We start from the raw sequence: 21259 nt of genomic DNA on the forward strand, positions 1-21259 counted from the left end.
AATACATCCGTGATGCTGAATTGCAATACGGGCGAGCAGCAAAATGGCGTGCACGTGCGGCAAGGTAGCATCGTGGAGAGTATTGCCAGCAGTTCATGCTCACCTCCCCCACCTTATGTGGATGGAGGTGCAAGTACAGTTACCAAAAATACCCATAAAAATGTAACAAGCAACTTGTACCCTCTCTTAAGCAACTATAAATAAAATGTTCATGATGCGGATGATGAGCCATGCTGTGCAGATGATAGATGCTGCATCACCACAATCACGAGTGGTGCCACCATCTCAATTGGTAACAGCAAGGGAAATGTTAATGTCCTCTGCACCCGTAGAGGAAGTTGTTCATACCATACGTAGCAGCAGCAGACTAAACCCCCAGCCAGGTAATCAGGTCAAAGGTAGCAGCGCTACCGGTCTGCATCCCATTCGGACAATAACTGTTCCAAATGGAAATGCAGATGTAAACGGTCTAGTGCCCACAAGGGAAGTAGTAATGCATTGTCCTTGGACAAGAGCAGAACTAAATTCCATCATAAATGATTTCCCCGATCCCAAAAAGGAATTAGAGAAATGTGAAAGATTTTTGAGAAATTTGGGTTGTTCACATGAGCCCACTAATAAAGATTGGCATGTGGTGTTAAGGGCCTGTCTGCCACGCAATACCGACGTGACAAAATTTATCACGGATTGTGTATTGGATGGTGACGTTCCCTTAACAGACCAAGTAAACCAAGGTAACATTTCCCGCATTGTAACTCAATTGGGTATATATTTTTCAGTAGCAATTAACTGGAATTTTCAAAGAGAAAGAGAGTGAAACTGCAGAAGATTATTGCGATCGGGCTCTGCAGGCTATCACCCAGTACACTGGGATAGAAGATATAAAAGATAGCACTCACCACAGGGGAATGATAGTTACGGAACTTGTGGACCATCTGAAAGAGATTTTAAAAACTCGGGTTCAGACCTCACAGCCTGGCTGGCGGAGACTCACAATAGATACCCTCATAGAAACCGCCATTGAACATGATAAAAACATCTCCAAAAAGAGAGACGCCCAGAGCAAAAAACTAATGGTTGTCAGTATACAAGCTCTGGAGGGAATGATGGTAACATCACAGCCAACAGACACACTTGTACTTGCACACACACTCACTTCTGAACAAGTATGTGCTCTCATTAACCCCACTCAACAACAAACACAACTCTATCCCACTAACCAAAAGAAACCACAGGTCCCAGGCTATCCACCAACTTCTTATCCCCCACAATGCCCTTACCCTCCCTATCCTTACCCATATCCACCACCTTTACCCTCTGCGCAAACCTCACAACACCACATGTCTTCACCTGAAACACGAACCTGTTTTAACTGTAAACAAACAGGACACTTAAGTAGAAACTGTACAGTAAAAGGAGTAGGGATCCCACATCAGGGAAGACCTAGATATCCCCATAAGGGATATGCACAGAGGCCAGCAAATGTTCATCAGGCACCAGCTCCAATTGTAGCCATAAATGCTTTATTGGAGAATGGTAGCCAACGCTAGGGGTCAGGTCATACCTGTAGTCTACAGATGGTCAGGTTAATGGGAAGTACTAGGGAATAACCGGTCATGATGGTTGATGTAGCTGGTACTGAATATCCTTTTCTTGTAGACACAGGAGCGACAGGTTGGTGATAAAATCTCCCGTTAATTTGCAGGTGACCAACGAGACAGTACCAACAATGGGTGTAACAGGTAAAGTGGAACATTATCCTTTAACCAAGTCCACAGAGGTTACTATTGGGCCATTGCATACCAGGCATTCTTTTCTTCTGGCTGCTGCGGCTCCTACTAACCTACTGGGCAGAGACTTGTTATGTAAGATGGGATGTGTTACATATTGCACCCCTGATGGTGTATTTTTAGATATCCCAGAGAGAATGGTACACGAGGTGAGGGATATGTTAGACACTCCTCAAAGGATAATGTATCACTCTACAGTTTTAAATGAAACTCCATCACAGGGAGATGAAATGTTGTCCCTAATTCCAGATTCCCTTTGGACTAAAGATGGACAGGACACTGGATTAACGGCAAACGTAAGCCCAGTAATGATAAATTTAAAAAGCGGAAGGCAAACTCCAAAAATTCCCCAGTACCCACTAAAGCAGGAGGTAGAATTAGGGTTTTTTCCAATAATTGAGCGATTATTGCAACAGGGTATTTTAGTTCATACAGCTAGTGTAGCCAAAAGTCACATCTTTCCAGTGAAGAAGAGTGGTGGGAGGGGTTATAGGCTGGTACAAGATCTTAGAGGTGTTAATAAGGTAGTAGAGAGCCAATTCCCCCTAGTGCCGAAGCCAGCTGTCATTTTGATGCAAATCCCACCAAATGCAACCCATTTCACTGTCATTGACCTCTGTTCAGCTTTCTTCTCTGTGCCTCTCCATCCTGACTGTCAGTATCTATTCGCCTTTACATACAGAGGTTTACTATACACATGGACACGATTACCCCATGGTTTCATAGACAGCCCCAGTATCTTCTCCCAGGCATTGCACGACTGTTTACAATATTTTCAACCTGCCAATGGATGTGTTCTAATTCAATATGTGGATGATTTATTGCTATGTTCTGACTTGTTTATGTCATGTTTGAATGATACTAAACTTTTGTTACTTCATCTCTCACAAAAAGGACACAAGGTGGCTAAGGACAAACTACAGCTGAGCCAATCCAGAGTAAAATATTTGGGACACTGCCTAACCCAGGTGTTACGACACCTTACAACACATAGAATCCAGGCCATACAAAACATGACAATGCCACAAAATCAACAGCAAATTCGTACCTTCTTGGGAATGTGTGGATACTGTAGCATGTGGATACCAGGTTTTTCTATTTTGGCCTTACCTTTACAGGAATTAGTCTCTTCCTCAAAGCCCGATCGTGTCATACACACAGAGGAATCAGAACAGGCTTTCCTTAATCTTAAGGATAGTCTGACAAGAGCTCCTGCTTTGGGAATACCTGATTATGAATAACCTTTTGATTTGTTTTGTACAGAAGCCAATGGTTGTGCTGCAGGTGTCCTTACACAAAAACATGGTGATGCCAGTAGGCCCATAGCATACTACAGTGCCCAATTGGACACGGTAGCAAGATCACTCCCCACCTGTTTTAGAAGTATAGCAGCTACCACTTTATTGGTGAGTAAAAGTAGTATTGGGCCATGATATGACTGTCTACACTCCCCATGCTGTATCTGCTCTTTTGAACTCAGCTCAAACCAGACACGTCTCCTCAGCTAGGTTCACCAAATGGGAACTAGCTCTAATCGCTCCTGCAAATATTACTGTTAAACGTTGCAGTACACTGAATCCAGCAACATACCTATTATATGTACAACATGATGTACAAAGGGTGGAAGGAGAGGAGTTGCTGGTGGGAGGGGAGTCTGGCAGGTGTAATGATACGCACGATTGTATGACACATCTGAATCAGACTTTTACTGCTAGACCTGACATACATGACACACCTTTAGAGAATGTGGATGTAACTTTTTATACAGATGGGAGTTGTCATAGACAAACAGACACAGGTGAATTATGTACAGGTTATGCTGTTGTAAATGACACAGACATCATAGAAGCTAAACCTCTCGGTCCTCCTCACTCAGCCCAGGTGGCAGAGTTAGTAGCACTGACTAGAGCATGTGAACTGGCAGCAGGCAAATCTGCTAACATTTACACTGACTCGAGGTACGCGTTCGGGGTGGTGCACGATTTTGGGGCTCTATGGCATCTGAGAAATTTTATGACAGCAGCAGGCACACCAGTTGCACATTCCCGATGCATAAAACATCATTTAGAAGCAATCCAACTGCCCAAAGCAGTGGCAGTAATTAAATGCAAAGCCCACACATGTGAGGATGACCCGGTGTCACTGGGCAACAACAGAGCTGATGAAGCTGCAAAATGGGCAGAGGGTTAAAAATGTTTCCTCCAACTGAAACAATTATGTCATTTCAAACTATTGATATGCTGAAATTAATTGAGATGCAAAATTTGTGTTCAATTCAGGAAAAATCCATTTGGAAGTCCAAGGGATGTGGGCAAGAGTCCTCTGGGCTCTGGAGGGACGGACATGGTAAGCCAGTAGCCCCCAAGGCATATCACCCCAGCCTGGCTGAGGCAGCACACGGCTTGACTCATCTGGGTAAACAGGGTATGTGCAAGTTGGTGAGGGCACACTGGTGCGAACCAGGTTTTTCTTCACAAGCAGAGAAGATAGCAATGTCCTGTCTGACCTGCTTGAGAAACAACATAGGGAAAGCGATCCCTACCGAACCATCCCACATTCCAGTGACTGATGGACCTTTCCAGGTGATACAAATTGATTTCATCCAATTACCACCCTGCAGGAACCTTAAGTATGTATTAGTGTGCACAGACGTATTTTCTAACTGGGTTGAGGCTTACCCAGCGGCCACTAATACTGCTGCATTTACTGCCAAGAAAATAGTTCAGGAATTTGTATGCAGATACGGTATCCCTAAAATCATTGAGAGTGATAGGGGTACCCATTTCACAGGTGATGTTTTTCAAAATATGTGTAAGCTGATTGGTATTAATAGCCGATTTCACACCCCCTACCGACCGCAAGCCAGTGCCAAGGTAGAAAGGATGAACAGGACTATTAAAAATAACCTAAAGTAAGTAAAATCATGGCAGATACTGGACTAGGATAGCCAGAAACATTACCTTTGGTCCTACATAGCATAAGGACCACTCCTAGACCTCCTCTGAATCTGTCCCCATTTGAAATATTGTTCGGTAGACAACTTCATTTGATTATAAGTCCACAGGAAGATCTAAAGGGTAACAACGAGGTAACTGTGAAGTATCTTATATCAATGAGTAAGCAGTTAAAGCAACAGCAGCAGAAACTGAAATTGTTGTCTAATGATATGCCTGAAACGAACTGTCATGATGTTGAACCAGGAGAATATGTAATGATCAAAAAGTTCTTGCGTTCAGGTTGTTTGACTGATCGGTGGGAAGGTCCGTACCAGGTGCTGCTGATGATTACTACATCTTTGAAGGTGGCCGAGAGAGATACCTGGGTCCATTCCACTCACTGAAAAGAGGTCAATCAACCGGTGGAGAAACAAGTCGGAGACAAAGCTGATAGTGTGGACCTGTCGCTCGCGAGCTTGTTCCGGGAGGACTGAAAAGGTCCTAGTAAGATACCTGAACTGAGAGAAATTTGCAGGTCTTGTTGTGACAATGGACGGGCCTGCTGTTTTCATTTTCATATTCTCTTTTAGAGTGTTCACCATCCTGGTCAGTCCGGGGATATCCAGTGTCTGTGATGGGGGACCGATTGAGGAAACGGGAGCTGATGGCAGTGCTGATGGAGTGGAATCAGGAGGAGTGCAATGCCAATCAGGGGAGTGTCTGACCAATATTAGTACTGTTATTGTTAAAAGAGCTGTCATTCCAGACACTCGGGGAAGGTGTGGAGGGTTATCGTCTGAAGATTCCTGTATTTGTGAGCTTTGTGGGTCCCTAGTTGATGAGAACTGTATTCAACGGTGCCAACCTAAATATAATCCGTACTGGGGTGGGTATCCTCTAGAGGATTATCATAGCATGGTAGGCAAAGTGTTAAATCAAACTGATCGCTGGGTGTGTTCACATGTGCCCCAGGGACAGCATAATATAGGGTTGGTGCCATTCGCGCTGAATATCACGGAAATTTTAGAATTGCAAAAAGGAAAAACATTGGATGGAAAATTCCTCTCATCCAAACCACCTTATTTCAAACTCTATCAATTCCAAGTAGATAGATCACTTTTGTGTTTAAACATAACCAACCCCAATAAACCCAGGAGTTGGGAAGTGACGGGGAATAATCAGACAATGACTTTCTCACAAAGAGCTGATAATGAGTCCATAAACCATGATCTGCTGCGCTTCATTAAGTCTGGTGGGAAACATTTTAGGTATCGGTATACATTGAGTTCCACCAAAGAAATTATTGGTAAGGTGCCAAATGGTTATTGTGCTAAAATAATACAGCCAGAAACTTGCATGTACCAGATGGAAGAACCAGAAAATAGGATTGTTTGCAAGGGAAATGTGCTTAATGATAATGATGCATACCATTCCTTATGTTCTCCCTGACAATGTATATTTCATCTGTGGAAGAAAAGCGTATAATTGGCTCTCCCCGAGTTCCGAAGGTTTGTGTTACCAGGGAAGAGTAGTCCCAGAAGTTATGACCCTCACACATGTTGAAATGCTGGGTATACATAAAAACACACCGTCACCATATCTTCACACACAATATGAACACAGAGGCAAAATAAATATGGTACCTGGTGATATACATAAAGCAACTCAGTTAATCAGTGAGACAACTGGCTTTCAAGTTCTGGTCACATTGGACCCCACCAGGATCGCTCGGGGTACATTAACTTTTAGATATATCCAGGAACTTGCAAAATTAATAGATAATATCACCGAGATGTACGATGACACATTCAGGTATACAGGGAGAGAATTGCAAGTGTACAAGAAAGATCTGGTGCAACACAGGCTAGTGTTGAATTATTTAACTGCTGTTACTGGAGGGTATTGCGTAACATTGGCCAGCCAATTTGGAGTAAAATGTTGCACCTATGTCACCAATGATACCAGCGACCCTAAGGAGGTGATAGACCAGCAGATGGATGAAATTCTGCAGCTAAACTGGGAATTTCGCAAGAACCATAATGCTTCAGTGGCTGAAGTAGGGGAAAAGATAGAAGGATGGGTGTCATGGCTGAACCCAGTGAAATGGTTCTCAGGTCTAGGGGAATGGGTCCAGGAAGTGATCGCCAGCATAGGCAAATTATTAATCCTTATACTGATTGTCATCATAATAATTGGCATATGCATCCGGTGTGTTCCTTTTGTGTTGAAGTGTAGAAAATGTAAAAACAGAGTGAAACGAAAGAATGAAACTATGATGGTGGTCAGTAATGACAATATGTATACCGAGGTAAATATAGAACTGCATTACAACCCTGAACTAGGAAATACAATCGTTTGAAGTATTATATTTAGACATGCATAGAATGTATTATTGAAATGTTATTCATAGAACACGTCAGATAATGTAAAGTCTCAATTCCCCTTCAAGACAGTTATTATAAGACTGGTGAATTCCCACACCATTCACATGATCTTCCAAGATCCGCAGTGTGCGTATAATAGTAGTTTTATGTCCCCACCCAGAGACACATTATTGATGGATAAAGAACCACCTTGTGCCATCCCATAATAACACCAAATAATATGTAAATGTAAGCCTACATTAAATTCTAATAGCAGATTGTGATAGCATGTTGTTTGCTATCAAAGGGTGGACTGTCGAAGCTGAATAATTGGCTGAGACAAGTTCAGTTTAAATTTTAATCGTGGCAACGCCATCTTGTGAATGGCCGCAAGACGCCATCTTGAAAATGAGATCGCAAGACGCCATTTTGCGAATGGCCGCCTAAGCGCCATTTTAGATAAACTCACATTTTAGTACATGTGGCGATAATACTAATAGCACCATGCATTTGCATCTTTCACCATTTCTCATACACACATTAATACACACAATTGCACTGTTAACTAGTCGCATATTAGCGAATGCATAGGACTTTGTATGAAACCGCTGTTTTATTAGCTTTATGCGCATGCATCTGCCTCAAGTTAACTAGCGTCCTTATATCAAACCCTGAATACCCACACATTACATATTCACACATAAGGTTCAATACGCTTTAAAGTGTATGATTTAAGTTGGTTCAGTTAGTTTAAATGCTGAGACATAAAGATATTTGATAACTAAGGTATTATACATGCTAAATAAGTCCTGTTTGGAGTTGTACTGATGCATACTCTTTTTACAGTATTCCGGTGTTATCGGTGGGGAGATCGCATCATGCACTCTCGAGTTATGGATCGCAGAGCCTACAAGCAACAAAATGTATATTTTAGGAACAACTGTTAGGATGTTGCAGGGGGCGTGAAGAGGAAGATCCCCAGCTGTTAGAGGCAGGGAGAGTCTATTTGAACTAGCCTGTTAAATGTGCTGTAACAGATGCTTCTCCCCTGGGAACCAATGACACCAGCAACAAACTTCCCTATTGTCCTGTTTATTCAGGGGGGGTATAAATATGTGTGTAAGAATGCTGGTTCTCAGTCTTCGTGCTGAATGCTGTATGACTAGGGGTCTCTTGTTGATGCCTATCTCTGGGTCCGGAAGCGCCTGCGTATGTATACTGTACTTGTGTCTGTATAATTTTCCTTTTGAGCCTAAATTGTGTCTTGATCAATTGCGTGTAACTGTCTAAACATTTACCTGAATAACACTTGTGCTTTGGAACCACAGATTCCATGTCTAAGTCTTTATTTATGGTATGATTGCGTACGCAAATTAGTGTCATCCCTAGAGGTTTATAGGAAGGGTTTTAGAAGGTACAGGCAGGGGTATATAGAGGTTCTGATCCAGTATCATTAGTGAATACAAAAAAACTGTGATTTTCGATAACAGCAGGAGCTGTAACAATAGGTAGCTTTATGAAATTAACTGTAGACAAATGAATTGTTTCCAATATTAAGTGAGGTGATACTTAACAACAGGTGATGCAGGGAGCAGGAGACCATGAATCAAACTGGAAAGCACAGAGATATTCAAAATACCAGCAGTACAGAGTATTCACCAGTCACTCAGACCAGCATGCCTACATCAAGCCTTGTAGCTTTAACTGACAAATTGGTGAAGGCCTAGCTACCTTTTAACAAACACAGACCAATGACAAAACATCAATTAAGACCAACCCGCTGCAAGTGAAATAATTACTTGTGTGCTGCTACATGTAGGAGAGGAACTAGTGAGAATCCCAGCAACTGAACATAAGGTACAGAATTCCTGTGCAGCCTCTAATCACATACATTGTGATCCCAATCTCCTAGCAATGACCTAGATCAACTTGCAAAGCAGCTGCAGACACTGGTGTTCAGATCTCCTAGAAACCAGTGGGACCTGAGGAGGTAGTGAAATGCAACACTGGCCACTGCAGCTCTTCACAGTTTATTTGATTTTCAATTTAAGAATTCAGCTTTCAAGGGGCACCAAATTTATATTTGCACTGGCCACCATCAACCCTAGTTACACTTCTAATCCCTTAAAGTTCTGACATGGGAAAGCCCCAAGTACCAAAACAGAAGCATCTATTTGGGAGATTGCATTTAAAATTGTGGATTAGAGAATACCGATCTCCCATATTTCTAGTTTAAACTCACTCAATGGAGACTCATACTCTGAAGTTCAGAATGAAAGTTCATTTTTTTAATTACATTTGCTTTTGTGGCTATAACAGAGGAAAATAATGAGGCCCAAGTTGCAGTACACACCTATTTCATGTGTGGAACCAGGACATAATTCAGAACCTGGACTTTTGTCAAGTAATGGACAGGTACTTCTCTAATACCCCTTTCACACCGGAGATAAAACACGGGTTATTGCAGGGTTAACCCGGGCAGCTCCCTGGTGTAAATGGGGAGAGGGTTGGATTGCCAGGTCGAGTGACCCGGCAATCCAACCCAGGTAACTAGCAGGGTTTAACACGGGCGTAGCCCGTGAAACCCTGCTGTGAGAACAGCGCACTCCGGGTCATGATGACCTGGAGTGCGCTGCTAGCTGGCCGATTGGTCCGGCTTCAGTGGCACTTTGAGATGACGTCATCTCCAAGCTTCCACTTTCATGCTGGGAAAGCCGGGTCTATGCAGACCCGACTCCGGTGTGAGTGGCGCTGACTCGGGAATATCACGAGTCGGCGCCGGCTAAATTCTGGGTCTGATCCAGATAGGAACTCTGTTCCAACTCCGGGTCAGACCCAAAATTTTGGTGGAAAAGGGGTATTATTGTATGACAGATTATATTTAACCAGGACACATAACTTTAGTTTGGAATTAATGAATTAATCACACAAGTACTGAAGGTCTGTATGCAATCTATTTAGATGTGCCTGCCAATTAGCACAAAACATGTACTATGTCCAAGGTATGCCACCACATATCTCTGATGGTGTGTACTACATCATCCATGAGACATTTAAAGGAAGCAGAAGCATCATGGACAGTAAAAAATTTGTTACAAATTAGTAAATCCCTCTAGGTGAGAATGCTAGATTTGTGCTTAGCACCATCCGCCACCTTGATCTGGTAATATCCCCATGTGAGATTCAGGGTAGAAATAGACTCTGATCATCTCTGATCTTACAAGTATATTATTCTGTGGCATGAAGTAAACATTAAATTTGGAAACATTGTTTACATTTTTAAAGCTCACACAAACATGTACTGCTGTCTGAACTTAAAATTGGCACAAGAGAACTACACCTTTCAATAAACTTTCCCCCAGCTTCAGCATATCTTAAACTTTTGTGTTCACTGCCACTGTTTTGCACTCAATTGTTTGGCAAACAAGCACCCCCGTCATACTTATTAAATTGTGACATGTCATGTTGGATCTTCCCAGAGCTGCATCGTAACAAGGTGGCAATTCACTCTGTGCCAAACCCACCTCTAAACCTTTGATGTCAAGCCTAGGGAGCACTGGCTCTGGGAAGTAGACCACTGCTCAGAGAGTCCTAAGGATGCTCTGGGCAGCTCTACAGGCTGCATGGTGTCTGCATGGAGTGACCAAAGGATGCTCTGGTTGGCTCTGCAGTAGCACCACTAGTTGCATGGTGCTGTTCAAGGCACCTTGTAAGCCACATGCAGGTGCTATGTGGCAGCAACAGTGTTGTCCCCAGGGCCCTGCACATTGGGCAATGGCACAGATCACACACCCTGATTAACAGCCTTGTCCAAAAGTGTTAGAAAACATTTTGCAATTCAAGATTCTAAATACTCATTCTATCCCATGGTTAAGGACAGTTCAGAATTGTCTCTGTGCTCTGATACTGAGTCTACAGTGTCCAGAGGTTAAAGATCAGACTGGTATGGTAAAGGTTCTGAAACAAATTAATCTAATCCATGTGAAAGATCACGCACATTAAAAAGATTAATCCACAGTTCGAGTCTATTTGAGCAAGGTACACAACTGTTTGAAATGTTTTAAGCCTGCTGACATTCATTAGGATTGCAATTAATGTTTCAGTTATACAAAATATTTATCAAACAACAAACACACTTGCCATACATTTGTAACCAGATGTCAATCAAATGTAACAATATTAATTCAAAATCAACTAAATACTGTAACTCCTTCCTCACATATAGCAGAATCATACACTGCCACAACAGGACACTGTTACTTTGTATTTCACAGTGTATGTAGGAATGTATACCTTAATGCTCATCAATAGAAAAATATTTTTTAAATGCATTTCTGTTATTTATAGTAAAAGTCAAAGGAAGATTAATGAGAGTTCACCAAATGGTAAAGTACACATGCAGTAATAGTCCCTTATCTGCCCAGTGGACTGGTATTTCAATCATGATACAATTAAGAATACCTTACATAAGTTTTAGATGGGGTAAAATACAGGTTCTCAAAGTCGGTCCTCAGGACGCCAAAACAATGCATGTTTTGCAGGTCTCCTCATAGAATCACAAGTGAAATATTTAGTTCCACCTGTGAATCATTTCAAATGTTTCAGTGTGTAATGAGTACACCTGTGCTCCTGCTGGGTGACCTGGAAAATGTGACAAGTGTGGGGTCCTGAGGACTGAGGGCCTGATTCAGAGCCGGACGCTCTGAACAAGCGCCTGCTCTGAATCAGGGCATTTTTTTTTTGGAGCGTCCTCCATGACGCTCACATAGCTGTGGGTTACCACCCACAGCTTATGCGAGCGTCCATGATGATGGTCGTGATGGTCTTGACCATCACGACCATCGGGCTTGCGACGAGACCCTGCGGTAGGGTCTCGCTGCCACAAGCCCTGGAGTGATTTTGGCTCTATCAGAGTCAAAATCACTCCCACTGACATCACTAGTGATGTCAGTGAGGCCGGCCCCAGACGGTAGGCATTCCCATGGGAACGCCTCCATCTGGCAGCCACTCCCCCGGCATGCCCACCAAAGGGGGCGTGCTGTCACTCCCCATCGACAGCACGCCCCCTTTGGTGTGAGACCCGGAGCATCAGCTTGGCTGTCACTATCCGGGTCTTGCGCATGCGCACGACAGAGCTCCCTCCATCGTGCGCATGCGCATTTGGGTACCATCGACCCGCTTGCGAGCATCCTGCACTCGTGAGCGGGTCTGAATGAGACCCTGAGTTTGAGAACCACTGGGTTAAAGGTTAAGAAAATCTTAAATTTTGTTTCAACAACAATTTAATCTCTATTCATGATTAATGTATGGCAGAGTGTCGAGAAGTGGTTTTGCAAGAAAGAGGTGTTGCTTTGTGAATCTCCACACCCTTGGTTTCATTACTCTGGGGGCATGCACAGCACTCTTGGAGATGCTGGGCTGCCCTCAGATACTCTCCCCACACTGCTGACTCCTCCTCAGTGACTGGGGTGCACAATAACATCACAGTGCAGTGCTCAGCTCCTGGACTCTGATGAGCTGGAATTTTGATGTCATCCCCCCAGCGGGAGACACCTGGTGTGGTCTGCACTCCCTTAGTGACACCATTGATTACAAATCTGTCCTATTCCAACACTACTCATTACTCTATAACTAAATGGGAGGCCACAGCATCTAATCTAACTATAATTGGGTTCCCCATGCTCTTGGCAGAATAATGAGCAGATTTTGAGTGGCCTTTTACCTTGAGATGGTTATCAAGTCCACCCACAATGGCAAGAGCCCTGATGGATTCACTATTGTCTTTTATAAGATCTATCAAGAAATCTGACTCTGCTTTTGTTGCAGCATGTAATTAAATTTTCATTAGCTTCTCATTTTCCAATCAATCACTGGAAGCACATACTGTATTATGATGATTCATGAGGATGGTAAAGACCCCTGTCTGCAACCCAGTTACTGACTGATCTCGTTATTGAGTGTGGCCCTAACAGGTTTTGACAAACTCCTCTCAAATATATTGAAGGTACTGTTACACAAACTTGTTCATAATGACCAAGTGGGGTTTGTTCTGGGCCACAAAGCTTGCAACAACACTTTAATGGTCATCTCTCTTATATACCATGTCTTTTACTCAGATCCATCCACAATTCTGCTGTCTATTAATATAGAAAAAGCTTTTGATCAAGTTGATTTGGATGGCTGGAATGCTAGGTCACATGGGACTGGTTCTGATCTGTTATCATTGCATTATGTCTGTTTACAAATTCCCTTTTGATAGAGTTAGAATAATGGCTCTCTTTCTGCCCAATTTGCTAATACAAATCGTACCTGTCAGGATTTCCCCATTTCTCTTTTTATCTTTGTCTCCTGTATGGAGGCATCTGGTTGACCCCCAACATATCCAGTTTCTATGTTCAAGATAGGAACTCTAAATTGTCTATTTGTGGATGACCTACTGACAATGGTTACCAACCCATTGGTCTGACTGCCAAACTTGATGGATGAATTTGTTTTTGGGTACTGTCAAATAAAAAAATATATATATACTAAATCAGTTGCCCTCCTCACTACTTAACCACTCTGGTGAAGGGTCTTTGTCAGACTTTAAAATTCTTGCTGCATCCTACTGACTTGAAATATTTAAGGGTTTTTATCCCCAGAAATTTGTTCCAATTACTCTGAGCCAACTTCTCACCCCTCTTGACTAAATTAAAAAAGTAGCTTCCATATTGATAATTTGCCATTTTTTGCTTGATTGGATATCTTGAGATACTCATGATGAACTCGCCCCCAACTATCCTGTACTTTCTTCAGGCCCTAACTATTCAGATTCCTGCTCATTGTGTTTTAGATGTTCAAACTCTAGTATGGGGATTCCTTGAAGGAGGCAGAAGTCCTGGATTAAAATGATACATTCTGTATAAATGTAAACATATTTGGTGCATCCAGTTGCCAAGAATAATGGGATATTATTTGACAATGCTATTAATAAGATACTGGAATGGACTAGAGGACAAATTGACATGCCATTTATTTGATTGAGGAGTAGCTAATATATATTCCAGTGAACATATTATAGTCTCTTGGCTATCTGTTCTCCCAACATCTCCTATCCCACTATTACCACACTCTTTCTTACTGGAAATCACTTAGGACTCTTTCTTCTGTTTCATAACCAATAGCCCCCCTCATCTCAATTGTCTATAATTCCAACTTTCCCCAAAGGCTTGGATGCCAGGGTATTCAGTTTGTGTTTGGCTGTTGGGTTGTTCAAGTTTGGACAGTTGATGGACACTAGAGATGTTTGTTCCTTTGCATCCTTGAAATTGATCTTGGTTTCACCATCACAGAGCAGTGAAGGTACCTCCAATTTTGCCATTTTCGACACAATTTGAACAGATTTATTGTTTATTTTCATACTTCATATCAGCTCAATTGTCTTCATAGAAAGCAAATGTAGCTATCCAGCAGACCCATTTAGTAGAAGGAATGACCCACCTGGAGACACTTATGGAATGCTCAATATTTTTTTCTTCCAATCCTCTATTTCTGGGAATATTAATAATGTTTCAACCCATCATGTCCCATACATAAAAAATATATAGTGCTGTCCTGTGCCCATCACTTATTCACCATCAGCACTGAATTGAGCCCTTAAAACTGGAAATGTTTCCAAATGGATGCTCTGTGTCTTTGGATTTAATATGCCATGAAACTGAAACAGTGAAACTGAGTGGTTGAGCCCTGCAGTTATAATAACTTTTACCAATGCATGGAATTGAGATGTAGTGAATGGGGCTTTACAAGGTCTCTCTGAAGGCAATCAAACATCTTTTCATATCCAATATACTATTTGGAAGTTAACTGGACTAGAAAATTTCAGGTTTTTCAAGTTATCATCACTTTTTTTTTTCTCTATCGTCATCATCTTTGGCAACTCTTTTCTTGGGAATAAAACTGCAAAAGCAGTAATTCCAGTGCCTTGGATATCCTCCTCTCCTCCAACTGTCAAATACTGTTATTCATGGATCAATTTTTATATGTACATGGATGACATGGGTGGCAATTATGAACTGTTTTGAGACACCTGGTATTGTTGGCTCATGTTTACAGAATCCAGTTTGTATAGTGATTCTCTCCAAGTAGACATTTAAACCTATTTCAATGCTCCTTAACAGGCCCTCTGATATTCCTTCTTACAACCTTGTAGCCATTTGTTCCTACCCTGCTGTACTTTTCAAGTTTCTTGCTTCCTTCTTCTTTCATATCCCTTACATGTGGATGTTTAACTTCACTCTAAGCCCTTTCCTCTATTCATGCCACCTCCCTTCTCTTCCTCTACAATGATTTTCCCTCTCTATTATTTTCCTTTCCTGATATTCTCTCTTCTTTTTTTCCTTTTTCTTGTTTCTATTTTTCTCTATAATGTCGCAAATGGGTAATTACTATCACACCAATGTACAGGATACTAACTGCCTCTTGAATGATTTTTTGAAGCTTTCAGATTTTGCTTCTATGAGAGAACACACCTAAAAAGTTATAGCTACAGTACTCAGAGGTGGTAGCCACAAAATACCCAGAGGTGTTTAACATAGTAAGCACAATTGCTAAAGGTACAGCTGAGTACATAAAAGTGTGGATTTTTTTAAAGTATTCAACAAGGTAAATGGATGTGTTAGCACAATTTGTACAGTGCACAGCATAGAGGTGTTGGCACTGTTTGAACAATGTGTAGCATTCAATAGGATATGCAGAGGTGTGGCACTATTTGGGCAGCACATAGCAAGTAACACATAGGTGCTGGCATTGTGGGAAAAGCACATGGCATACAATGAGAGGCACAAATATGTTAGCACTGTGGAAATAGCGCATAGTGTGTGATGAGATACATGAATGTGCTAGCACTTTGGGAAAACTTTGTAACATGCAATGAGGTACAAGAAATATTGCAATAACCCTGTAGCTCAAAACAGCAAGTATATCAGTGTACACATACACACACAGATGATAAATGTAAACAGGTGGAACTGACACAACCGAATCCCCTGGTGCGGAGTCTAAGACCCCCACTGGACTTCAATTGGAATCCTTGCAAGAGGATATGGACTTTACTCAGCGAGAGTCCAGGTTGCGGCCCAGGGTAGTTGGTTCCACCAGTGAAAATACTTAGCTGGTATGAGTATCTCTGCCTTAAAACACAGCAGATGGAAATGTGGGTATGGAAATGCTAATGTCAAGGAAACCGAACACTGAAAAGAAAATACATTGGACTGTTAAATTCTGTAACAGGATCATCTATGTAGGATACAATAGATATTCAGGCACTGGAGTAGTGTACTGAACAGGTGGCTGACTGATGGATAATTCCCTGCATGAGTCATCAGTACTGGAGGATAGTGGTAACACCTGTTGGCTGAGCCCTGCTGGGTTCTGTTAAGGATTCTAATTGATTAAGCCAGCAATCAGTGCCTAGTGAGTGCTGGAGATAGGCAAGTGGTATCCAAGACTGCCGGTACAGACAATTGTCTTTCAATGCTTATCATATGTGGTTTGTAGGCCTGTAATCCCAAAGTTACATATAGTTATTTAGGTCTATGATGATGATTTTGTGCTATTACATGACATGTATATTAATTAAAACAATTTACACATAAAAATGCGTTATTAGGCCATCATCAACTATCATACATCAGTCATGTTTATTTACTTTTTATGTGGAATCATGCTTGCTCTAACCTAGTTATGGCTGAATGTCGCCACAGATTTGTCAAATTATGATTGAATTAGTAAAGATGCCATCCGCCATTGCAATAGCACAAATGCAAGAACAATAAGGTCACAAATGTGCATAAAAAACATGCAATACTGTCTATATTTTTAAATAACCTTAAAACTGAAAATTAAAGCTTAGCAATAGCCAGCTTGTCATTAAATATATTTTAATGTTAGCTTGCTTTTTAAAACAAAGAATTTTAAGATTTTATTTACATAAATGTGCCAAAGAAAATGTGTATTTAAGAAAAACTTTAATTTTGTCACAGTCTATTGCGATTCTATATTTTCAGAAAATATATTTCTTGCTATCTTAAAACAATCATAAAATTCGTTACATTTCTTAGTGATTTATTCCCGCTGCATGTTATCAGATAATATAACAGGATACTGTTCACTTTTTAAAGTGGTTCATACTTCAAATGCTGCATTCAGAACATTTGCTATCATCCAAGAAAATGTAATGGTATTGGTAAGTAAATTGAATGCAATTTTTTACATGTGGAAATTGGAGCACTGTTCAGAATAAAGAATTTCTCTTGTCACAAACAATATTTAAATAAACTCGGTCTCTCAGATTGTTACTTCTGAAAATAAATCAGAAGTACACAATTATGCTTATTTATGCTGCCACAAGTCAATTTGATGCAAAATTCAAGTAATTAGATCTTTAGAGACTTTAAAAAAATATTAATAAAAAATAAGAGCTAGCAGATTTGATAAAAAGTGCAGTACCTTAAGTAAACATGTATTAAAAAAACATGCTTCATTAAAAGTAACTTCTAATGTTTGGTTTTAGGGTCTTCCGATTGTATAGGCCTCAGAGAGCAAGTAATACACTGAAGTCATGTTACTTGTTTCTTAATGAGGGAAAGAAAACAGTCAAATTGTTCACTTGTTTTGCAAGTAAATGTCAAACTATCCTCACAGGTATTTAAAATAAACAGATACCCCTGTAAAAAAAGAGAAAAAATCAGAGCTTTATTTTTCTACATTTCTTAAAAAATTAACATTGCAACAGAGGGGGATTTCCTCTAGACGTCAGTGAATTAATAGCACGCTATTATTTCTCATTTTACCTTTAACCATTTAAAGGAGTCAAGTGGGAAGATGTATTGATTAGAGAGTTGAGAGTTATATTTGTTTATATTGCTTTATCCATAATTCATACTTAGCCATATATGCTAGAAGCAATAGCTATAAATTGCATTATAGATATCAAAATATATATAAGTATATTTTCCTCAAAGAACCTTCATCCTTCTTTTTTGTTAATATAGCAGATATTTTCCATCCGAGAAACTCTTCAGAAGCACGAGAAATTATATATTATCCCTATAAATATAAAAACATTGATGATACAAAATATATTATGCTATATTTTGTAGTTTGCTTTTCTAATTAAATAAACTAATTATATGGTAGATAGATAGATAGATAGATAAATAGATAAAAATAATATCATCATTTTGACATGTAATGATATTCGGTATGAACTCTGACCCCTGAATCAGTGTCAGTGATATTGCTTCATGAGATTTCCAGCATAACACACCTCTACAATCTCCAGACACTCTTGAAAATCATCCAACACACGCTATTTTACACAACTAAAAACAATGTGTCATAGTAAATAAAAATGGATAGAGGCACATAAGGAGGCACAGGACACCTACAGAAATACAAAAAGGTAATGGTAAAGATGATCTATATTATAAAATCAATTGCTGACAAATGAAATAGACAAATGATGAGGGAGAAAGATATGGAGAAAGAGGAAGAGAAAATGGAAGGGCGGCTCTTAAGAGAAACATGAGGAAAGAATAAAAATAAAAAACAGCCAGCATAAGGGACAACAATATATTGTCAATTTTAACTCCATATATGCTGTGAGTGTAGCTGTTAACAAGTGGAATTTAAAAATATTAAGGGGTCTATTTACTAAGCAGTGTTAGGAGACAGAGTGAAAAGTGATAAGAAAGTGATAAGGTGCCAGCCAATCAGCTCCAAACTGTCATCTCACAGGCGGTGTTTGAAAAATCACATTTTGGAGCTGATTGGCTGGTACCTTATCACTTTTCACTCTGTCTCCTAACACTGCTTAGTAAATAGACCCCTATATCTCAAAATTCAAAGACTGATATGTTGTAGACACAACAATGTATCTGTAGCTTTGAATTTAGGGAGCATAAAACTATCAACTATTGTATTAAATGGTGACTAAAACATATCTACTAAAGAAAAAGACATTTAACAATTATGAGGAAGAAAAAAAATCAAGACATTTACTGTTAACAGATACAAATTCATTGCAACTGATTTCAAAACAAATTTTATTACTCATAGAAACCTTTAATTTCAAATAATTCTGACCACACATGGGACCTCATTCTGAGGCAGTCATTAGTTGCAAGCAGTTGCAAGCAGTTGCACTGAATGAGGGCGGCCACTTGTTTCCTGAACGACCGCCTCCTTGTCGATCGCTAAACTGTGGGTTACCACCCACAGCTTAACGACCGACCAGGTTGACGGTCACGATGGTGATCACCATCGCGACCATCAGGGCTTACCACGAGACCTAAAGGTTGGGTCTCAGCACTCGTAAGCCCCAGGGAGCTTCCTGATCTGTTTGAGCAGGAAGCTCCCCACTGACATCATTGATGATGTCAGTGCGGCTGCCCACAAAACAGTAGGCTTTCGTATGGGAACGCCTCTGTTTGTGCTTCCACGCCCCCGGCCCACCTACAAAATGGGGCAAGCTGTCAATCAACAGCCGCCCCTTTGGTAACGAGCTCCGGAGCGAGATAATTTCTCTCTCACTCCGGGGCTTGCGCACGTGCAGTGCGGCCACTGCACATATGCAGGACTAACCATCGAGTTGGTTACGAGTGCATCAGTGCTTGCAACCATCTCTGAATGAGGTCCATGATGCTATGAGCTCAGCTGTTCACAACAACCTAAAAAACAGATAAGTACTGCAAGCAATGTGATTGCACATGTGTGCAGGCAAATTACACAGAATAATTTACTCTAGCACAGTGTTTCCCAAACTGATTACTCACAGACCACTAACAGTACATGTTTTCCAGGTCTTCTCACAGAATCAAAAGTTAAATAATTATCTCCACCTGTGGATCTTTTAAAATGTGCACGCCAGTAATGAATAGACCTGTGCACCAACTAGGAAAAATTTAAACCAAGCACTGTTAGTGCTTCCTGAGGAATGAGATTGGGAAACAATGCTCTAGCACAACAGAAGACTTAACTTTATGTCAGCTGATCAGCTATCCTGCTCTATTTTATGTGTTAACTGATGTCCACAGAAATGTGCACTCAAGATGATTGGCAGAGTAGAATTCTCTCCAAGGCAGACACATTTCAGTCCTAGTTGAGGTGCAATAGTTAATCAATTTAGTAAAACAGTAAAGAAAAAAATAATAAACACCAAATTGAAACTATAGTACACATGATTTTGTTCAGGTTTATGATGAGATGCAGTCTGTTTCCTTTCTGTACTTCACTATTGGCATATGTTTATCCATACTTGCCTACCCTCCTGATTTGGCCGAGAGCTTCCCGAAAATCAGGTGCAGCCCCCAGCTCCCAAGAAAGGCAGACAAGCATCCTGACCCCCTGCGACACATCCAGCCCACCCCCACAGTTACAATATAAATCCCAGCAGTGCTGAATCGATTTATCAAGGCCCTGCTTCACAATGCCATCAATCTCGGCATTGTGAAGAGGGGGCGGGGCCACGATGATGCAATCGTGCTGTCACACCCCATGATCCGCCTCTGCGGTGGAGGGAGCTCAAAGTCAGCAAGTATGTGTTTATCAATATTTTACACAATGAAGGAAAGCTGCTTTAATCTAATTATACAACAACTGACAACCATGCATTGCAGTTTGTGAATGTATGGGTCTTTAAAACTTAGATTAAGAAGTTAAGGAATGTAATAGACTGTAACTATAGAAGGGTACAAATTTATATGTAGACATAATGCTGGGCATACACTATACAATTATCTGTCAGATCTGTACAATCTGGATGGTTGGAATTAAAATCTAGGAATATATGGGAGCAAATTACAATTGATAATTTGCTCACAAACACTGGAAAACAGAAACAAAATTGTCATTCAGACATACTGGTTAAATCAAACTACTTTAATTAAACCATTTTGAACAATCAGTTTTGTCAGTTTCCCAGTGTTTGGGACCATATGGTCGAATATAAATTGCTCACATACAATACCAGATTTTAATTCCAATCTGCCAGATTGGACAGTTGTCTGATAGATAAGTGTATAGCATATGCCCAGCATAACTAATATGAGTGGAGAGCAGTAAAAGCAATTTCTACAGCTGTCTAATAAGAAAATACCAAACTACACAGCTAATGTTGCTACAGAGTTAG

This window comes from Taudactylus pleione, unplaced genomic scaffold (genome assembly GCF_031769625.1).
Source record: "Taudactylus pleione unplaced genomic scaffold, aTauple2 ptg001314l, whole genome shotgun sequence".
Lineage (NCBI taxonomy): Eukaryota > Metazoa > Chordata > Amphibia > Anura > Myobatrachidae > Taudactylus > Taudactylus pleione.